The sequence below is a fragment of the Ascaphus truei genome, chromosome 8 (genome assembly GCF_040206685.1).
Source record: "Ascaphus truei isolate aAscTru1 chromosome 8, aAscTru1.hap1, whole genome shotgun sequence".
NCBI lineage: Eukaryota > Metazoa > Chordata > Amphibia > Anura > Ascaphidae > Ascaphus > Ascaphus truei.
This window is the reverse complement of record NC_134490.1, coordinates 69003496-69011923: the sequence shown is the minus strand read 5'-3', so window position 1 is coordinate 69011923 and position 8428 is coordinate 69003496.

Here is an 8428-nt window from a genome sequence, read left to right as displayed (position 1 = left end):
GCATGCGAGGCAGGAAAAATGCATGTACAGCCCACTTCATTACCTTAGAGGCTAACCGCTAAGGCATTTGTAAGGTATTTGGCCTTTGTGAGTTTAGGGCTTGCGGGGGGGTTGCGGGTGCACTTAACCCCTTCACGACCGTAGCAGTTAATACCGCTACGGTCATGAAGGGGTTAACCCCTCCCGCTACCCCCCCGCAAGCCCTAAACAACCACCGTTGGGGCTAATACCCCCTTCACCCACCCCCGCTACCCACAATGAAGAATAATCACACACAGCAGCCCCACACTAAATAAATGAATATAAATATATATATATATATATATCAATATATATATATATATATATATATATATCAACACCTTTAACCCCTAACATACACATATATTCTCATCAATGATACTATAGGCCGGCGGGGGCCCTCGGGTGTTACCCGCAAGCCTGCAGTACCAATTATGTGCCCCCCCCAAATTAATGAATAAACATGCATACTTTTAAAGAAATAACCCCCCCCCCCCCCCCAACACCTACAGTATAGTTATGGCCACAATTACTATTATCCACAAAGGGATAATGGTGAATGTGCCCATTTTAAATACATAAACAGCAATAAATACATTAAATACATATAGCTCTCACCCATGTCCGGCTGCAAGGATGAAGGCCATCCTCATCTTCATCCTGCCCATGCACCCTCCGCTGCTGCAAAACAGACACAGCAATGAAAACATCCAAAGTAATGTCCCCTAACCCCTTAATCACCATAGCGGTTATTAACCGCTACAGTCATTAAGGGGTTAACCCACCCTCACCCACCACTCGGGACGCCTACATACCCTCCCACAGTAACCCCCCACCCCGTGAGGCCTAACCACCCTCACCCACTACCCACAAGGGAGGCCTACCCACATATCGTTGGGGAACACCCCCCGCCCAACACCTACAGTACAATAATGTGCAAAATAACTATTATCCAGATAGGGATAATAGATTATTTGCCCATTATTAAAAACATTAACTAGCATATTCAAATAAATTAAGTACTACTGACCTTATCAATAAAAAGTCTCAGTCGCCAGCAACATCCTTGTCTTGCCCACAAAAAACATAGCCAATACAAAGCCACTACATTGCAATTACATTTAGATATCAATTAACCCCTTAAATACCATATAGGATAATAACCGCAAAGGTAATAAAGGGGTTAAGCCACAATGGCCCGATACCCACCCTTCACCCATGAATTTGTACATTGGCTTCATCATGCAAATATATATATATATATATATATATACAGATATATATATATATATATATATATATATATATATATATATATATATATATACACACACACATGATGAACCAATATACAAATAAATGTAGAAAGGTTATCAAAAACATGCTGTACTCAAAATAACAGTTCTCCATAAATACACACTACAATACAAGTAATTTACTTTAATAATCCTAACTGATATTACAATCAAAAAGATCAAATGCCAATCAAAAACCTCAAATCACAATCAACACATTGCATTAACATTGTATATATGATGCATAGAATCTATGCACCATATACATTCTGCAAATGAATGTTAACAATAACATTGCAATCAAAATACAGATAACTCCAAACAAATATACTATTGTAACCAATCCGGTAAACATAAATCAATTACCATTCAGTAATGACATCCCTAAACAATTTACATTCCATCCCTAAACAATTTACATTCAATCCCTAACAATTAAACAATTAACTAATTCAAACCTGGAACTGAACAATGTAGCCTGTGAAAATATATAAGTACCAACAAGCATAAAAAATTAACAACCAAGGCTAACCCTGACCTCTATTACAACATACAATAGCAACGATTACATCTATCTAATTTTAAAACACTTTAAACACACATTTAAGCATACATGCATAGTCAAAATAATTAAAAAAACATCAAATCAAGCTTTTAAAACACTATCATTTCTTACCCTGTATGTATATATCTCTCTAGACATACATACATACATACCGTGGCAAGAAATGATATACCACAGATAATTAAATAAACATGTAAAGAAAAGAATTAAAAAAAATTAAAGAAGCAGGGGGTCCCCGGACCTGAAACCAATGCGGTTCAGCTCCGGAGACCCCCTGCACATGTACACTATGAATAAAAATTGTTTTAAAATAATTTTTAATGTGCTGATGTTTGCGCAGAGAGAGCAGCGGATCTCTCTCTGCTGCAGACAGAACTCGCCAGGGGACGGCTTCTCGGCAGTTTCTCGCCAGGCAGCCGTCTCGCCACCGGTTACTAGCCATTATTTCAAATGGTGCTGGCGCATTCATTCGCCAGGGATTCGGCCCTCCCTGCATACAGCGAGGTTAACACGCCAAAAACCTGGCACTAAACACTAAATCCCTTCCCACATTCCCCACATAAATACGGTCTCTCCCCTGTGTGTGTCCTCTTGTGTGTGTTCAGGCTGGATAAGACACTAAATCCCTTCCCACATTCATGCGGTCTCTCCCCTGTGTGTCCTCTTGTGTGTGTTCAGCCTGGATAACCGACTAAATCCCTTCCCACATTCCCCACATACATACGGTCTCTCCCCTGTGTGTGTCCTCTTGTGTGTGTTCAGGTGGGATAAGTCACTAAATCCCTTCCCACATTCCCCACATACATACGGTCTCTCCCCTGTGTGTGTCCTCTTGTGTGTGTTCAGGCTGGATAAGACACTAAATCCCTTCCCACATTCCCCACATACATACGGTCTCTCCCCTGTGTGTGTCCTCTTGTGTGTGTTCAGGTGGGATAACCGACTAAATCCCTTCCCACATTCTCCACATACATACGGTCTCTCCCCTGTGTGTGTCCTCTTGTGTGTGTTCAGGTGGGATAAGTCACTAAATCCCTTCCCACATTCCCCACATACATACGGTCTCTCCCCTGTGTGTGTCCTCGTGTGTTTCCTCAGGCTGGATAAGACACTAAATCCCTTCCCACATTCCCCACATACATGCGGTCTCTCCCCTGTGTGTGTCCTCGTGTGTTTCCTCAGGCTGGATAGGACACTAAATCCCTTCCCACATTCCCCACATACATGCGGTCTCTCCCCTGTGTGTGTCCACTTGTGTGTGTTCAGGTTGGATAAGTCACTAAATCCCTTCCCACATTCCCCACATACATGTGGTCTCTCCCCTGTGTGTGTCCTCTTGTGTGTGGTCAGGTTGGATAAGTCACTAAATCCCTTCCCACATTCCCCACATACATGCGGTCTCTCCCCTGTGTGTGTCCTCTTGTGTGTGTTCAGGTGGGATAAGTGACTAAATCCCTTCCCACATTCCCCACATACATGCGGTCTCTCCCCTGTGTGTGTCTTCTTGTGTTCTTCCATATACACAATTGGGTGTTTGAACTTCAGATGTTTGAGGCGGTAATCCTGACTGCTAAAAGCAACCTTGCAGTGTTGGCATGGGTGGGGTATTTGTGCTGGTCTTTGTACTCCAGACGTCAGAATAACCAGGAAATCAAATCCAGGACTGGATCGTTATCCCACTGTGAACCTCTAGACGTCAGAATAACCAGGAAATCAAACCCAGCACTGGATCGTTATCCCACTGTGAACCTCCAGACGTCAGAATAACCAGGAAATCAAACCCAGGACTGGATCGTTATCCCACTGTGAACCTTCAGACATCAGAATAAACAGAAAATCAAACCCAGGACTGGATCGTTATCCCACTCCAGATGTCAGAATAACCAGGAAATCAAACCCAGGACTGGATCGTTATCCCACTCCAGACGTCAGAATAACCAGGAAATCAAACCCAGGACTGGATCGTTATCCCACTCCAGACGTCAGAATAACCAGGAAATCAAACCCAGGACTGGATCGTTATACCACTGTGAACCTCCAGACGTCAGAATAACCAGGAAATCAAACCCAGGACTGGATCGTTATCCCACTGTGAACCTAGAGAGAGAGAGTGTGTGTGTGTGTGTGTCTCTCCCCCCTGATACTGTGCCCCTGTATGGGTGGCTACCTGTTGCTGTGTGTGTGTGCCACAGTGTGGGGTGCCTCCCTCTCACGTCCAGACGTCAGAATAACCAGGAAATCAAACCCAGGACTGGATCGTTATCCCACTGTGAACCTCCAGGCGTCAGAATAACCAGAAAATCAAACTCAGGACTGGATCGTTATCCCACTCCAGACGTCAGAATAACCAGGAAATCAAACCCAGGACTGGATCGTTATCCCACTGTGAACCTTCAGACATCAGAATAACCAGAAAATCAAACCCAGGACTGGATCGTTATCCCACTGTGAACCTGTTGCTGTGTGTATGCGGCAGTGTGGGGTGCCTCCCTCTCACGTCCAGACGTCAGAATAACCAGGAAATCAAACCCAGAACTGGATCGTTATCCCACTGTGAACCTCCAGGCGTCAGAATAACCAGGAAATCAAACCCAGGACTGGATCGTTATCCCAATGTGAACCTCCAGACGTCAGAATAACCAGGAAATCAAACCCAGGACTGGATCGTTATCCCACTCCAGACGTCAGAATAACCAGGAAATCAAACCCAGTACTGGATCGTTATCCCACTGTAAACCTTCAGACGTCAGAATAACCAGAAAATCAAACCCAGGACTGGATAGTTATCCCACTCCAGACGTCAGAATAACCAGGAAATCAAATCCAGGACTGGATCGTTATCCCACTGTGAACCTTCAGACGTCAGAATAACCAGAAAATCAAACCCAGGACTGGATCGTTATCCCACTGTGAACCTTCAGACATCAGAATAACCGGGAAATCAAACCCAGGACTGGATCGTTATCCCACAGTGAACCTCCAGGCGTCAGAATAACCAGGAAATCAAACCCAGGACTGGATCGTTATCCCACTGTGAACCTCCAGGCGTCAGAATAACCAGGAAATCAAAGCCAGGACTGGATCGTTATCCCACAGTGAACCTCCAGGCGTCAGAATAACCAGGAAATCAAAGCCAGGACTGGATCGTTATCCCACTGTGAACCTCCAGGCGTCAGAATAACCAGGAAATCAAAGCCAGGACTGGATCGTTATCCCACAGTGAACCTCCAGGCGTCAGAATAACCAGGAAATCAAACCCAGGACTGGATCGTTATCCCACTGTGAACATCCAGGCGTCAGAATAACCAGGAAATCAAAGCCAGGACTGGATCGTTATCCCACTGTGAACCTCCAGACGTCAGAATAACAAGGAAATCAAAGCCAGGACTGGATCGTTATCCCACTGTAAACCTCCAGACGTCAGAATAACCAGGAAATCAAACCCAGGACTGGATCGTTATCCCACTCCAGACGTCAGAATAACCAGGAAATCAAACCCAGGACTGGATCGTTATCCCACTGTGAACCTTCAGATGTCAGAATAACCAGAAAATCAAACCCAGGACTGGATCGTTATCCCACTCCAGACGTCAGAATAACCAGGAAATCAAACCCAGGACTGGATCGTTATCCCACTGTGAACCTTCAGACATCAGAATAACCAGAAAATCAAACCCAGGGCTGGATCGTTATCCCACTGTGAACCTGTTGATGTGTGTATGCCGCAGTGTGGGGTGCCTCCCTCTCACGTCCAGACGTCAGAATAACCAGGAAATCAAACCCAGGACTGGATCGTTATCCCACTGTGAACCTCCAGGCATCAGAATAACCAGGAAATCAAACCCAGGACTGGATCGTTATCCCACTGTGAACCTCCAGGTGTCAGAATAACCAGGAAATCAATCCCAGGACTGGATCGTTATCCCACTGTGAACCTCCAGGCGTCAGAATAACCAGGAAATCAAAGCCAGGACTGGATCGTTATCCCACAGTGAACCTCCAGGCGTCAGAATAACCAGGAAATCAAAGCCAGGACTGGATCGTTATTCCACAGTGAACCTCCAGGCGTCAGAATAACCAGGAAATCAAACCCAGGACTGGATCGTTATCACACTGTGAACTTCCAGGCGTCAGAATAACCAGGAAATCAAAGCCAGGACTGGATCGTTATCCCACTGTGAACCTCCAGACGTCAGAATAACCAGGAAATCAAACCCAGGACGGATCGTTATCCCACTGTGAACCTCCAGACGTTAGAATAACCAGGAAATCAAACCCAGGACTGGATCGTTATCCCACTGTGAACCTCCAGACGTCAGAATAACCAGGAAATCAAACCCAGGACTGGATCGTTATCCCACTCCAGACGTCAGAATAACCAGGAAATCAAATCCAGGACAGGATCGTTATCCCACAGTGAACCTACAGGCGTCAGAATAACCAGGAAATCAAACCCAGGACTGGATCGTTATCCCACTCCAGACGTCAGAATAACCAGGAAATCAAACCCAGGACTGGATCGTTATCCCACTCCAGACGTCAGAATAACCAGGAAATCAAATTCAGGACTGGATCGTTATCCCACTGTGAACCTCCAGAAGTCAGAATAACCAGGAAATCAAACCCAGGACTGGATCGTTATCCCACTCCAGACGTCAGAATAACCAGGAAATCAAATTCAGGACTGGATCGTTATCCCACTGTGAACCTCCAGACGTCAGAATAACAAGGAAATCAAACCCAGGACTGGATCGTTATCCCACTCCAGACGTCAGAATAACCAGGAAATCAAATCCAGGACAGGATCGTTATCCCACAGTGAACCTCCAGGCGTCAGAATAACCAGGAAATCAAACCCAGGACTGGATCGTTATCCCACTCCAGACGTCAGAATAACCAGGAAATCAAACCCAGGACTGGATCGTTATCCCACTGTGAACCTTCAGATGTCAGAATAACCAGGAAATCAAACCCAGGACTGGATTATTATCCCACTCCAGACGTCAGAATAACCAGGAAATCAAATTCAGGATAGGATCGTTATCCCACAGTGAACCTCCAGGCGTCAGAATAACCAGGAAATCAAACCCAGGACTGGATCGTTATCCCACTCCAGACGTCAGAATAACCAGGAAATCAAACCCAGGACTGGATCGTTATCCCACTGTTAACCTTCAGACGTCAGAATAACCAGAAAATCAAACCCAGGACTGGATCGTTATCCCACTCCAGACGTCAGAATAACCAGGAAATCAAATTCAGGACTGGATCGTTATCCCACTGTGAAGCTCCAGAAGTCAGAATAACCAGGAAATCAAACCCAGGACTGGATCGTTATCCCACTCCAGACGTCAGAATAACCAGGAAATCAAATTCAGGACTGGATCGTTATCCCACTGTGAACCTCCAGACGTCAGAATAACCAGGAAATCAAACCCAGGACTGGATCGTTATCCCACTCCAGACGTCAGAATAACCAGGAAATCAAATCCAGGACAGGATCGTTATCCCACAGTGAACCTCCAGGCGTCAGAATAACCAGGAAATCAAACCCAGGACTGGATCGTTATCCCACTCCAGACGTCAGAATAACCAGGAAATCAAACCCAGGACTGGATCGTTATCCCACTGTGAACCTTCAGACATCAGAATAACCAGAAAATCAAACCCAGGACTGGATCGTTATCCCACTCCAGACGTCAGAATAACCAGGAAATCAAACCCAGGACTGGATCGTTATCCCACTGTGAACCTTCAGACATCAGAATAACCAGAAAATCAAACCCAGGACTGGATCGTTATCCCACTGTGAACCTGTTGCTGTGTGTATGCCGCAGTGTGGGGTGCCTCCCTCTCACGTCCAGACGTCAGAATAACCAGGAAATCAAACCCAGGACTGGATCGTTATCCCACTGTGAACCTCCAGGCATCAGAATAACCAGGAAATCAAACCCAGGACTGGATCGTTATCCCACTGTGAACCTCCAGGCGTCAGAATAACCAGGAAATCAAACCCAGGACTGGATCGTTATCCCACTGTGAACCTCCAGGCGTCAGAATAACCAGGAAATCAAATCCAGGACAGGATCGTTATCCCACAGTGAACCTCCAGGCGTCAGAATAACCAGGAAATCAAACCCAGGACTGGATCGTTATCCCACTCCAGACGTCAGAATAACCAGGAAATCAAACCCAGGACTGGATCGTTATCCCACTGTGAACCTTCAGACGTCAGAATAACCAGGAAATCAAACCCAGGACTGGATCATTATCCCACTCCAGACGTCAGAATAACCAGGAAATCAAATTCAGGACAGGATCGTTATCCCACAGTGAACCTCCAGGCGTCAGAATAACCAGGAAATCAAACCCAGGACTGGATCGTTATCCCACTCCAGACGTCAGAATAACCAGGAATTCAAACCCAGGACTGGATCGTTATCCCACTGTGAACCTCCAGACGTCAGAATAACCAGGAAATCAAACCCAGGACTGGATCGTTACCCCACTGTCAACCTCCAGACGTCAGAATAACCAGGAAATCAAA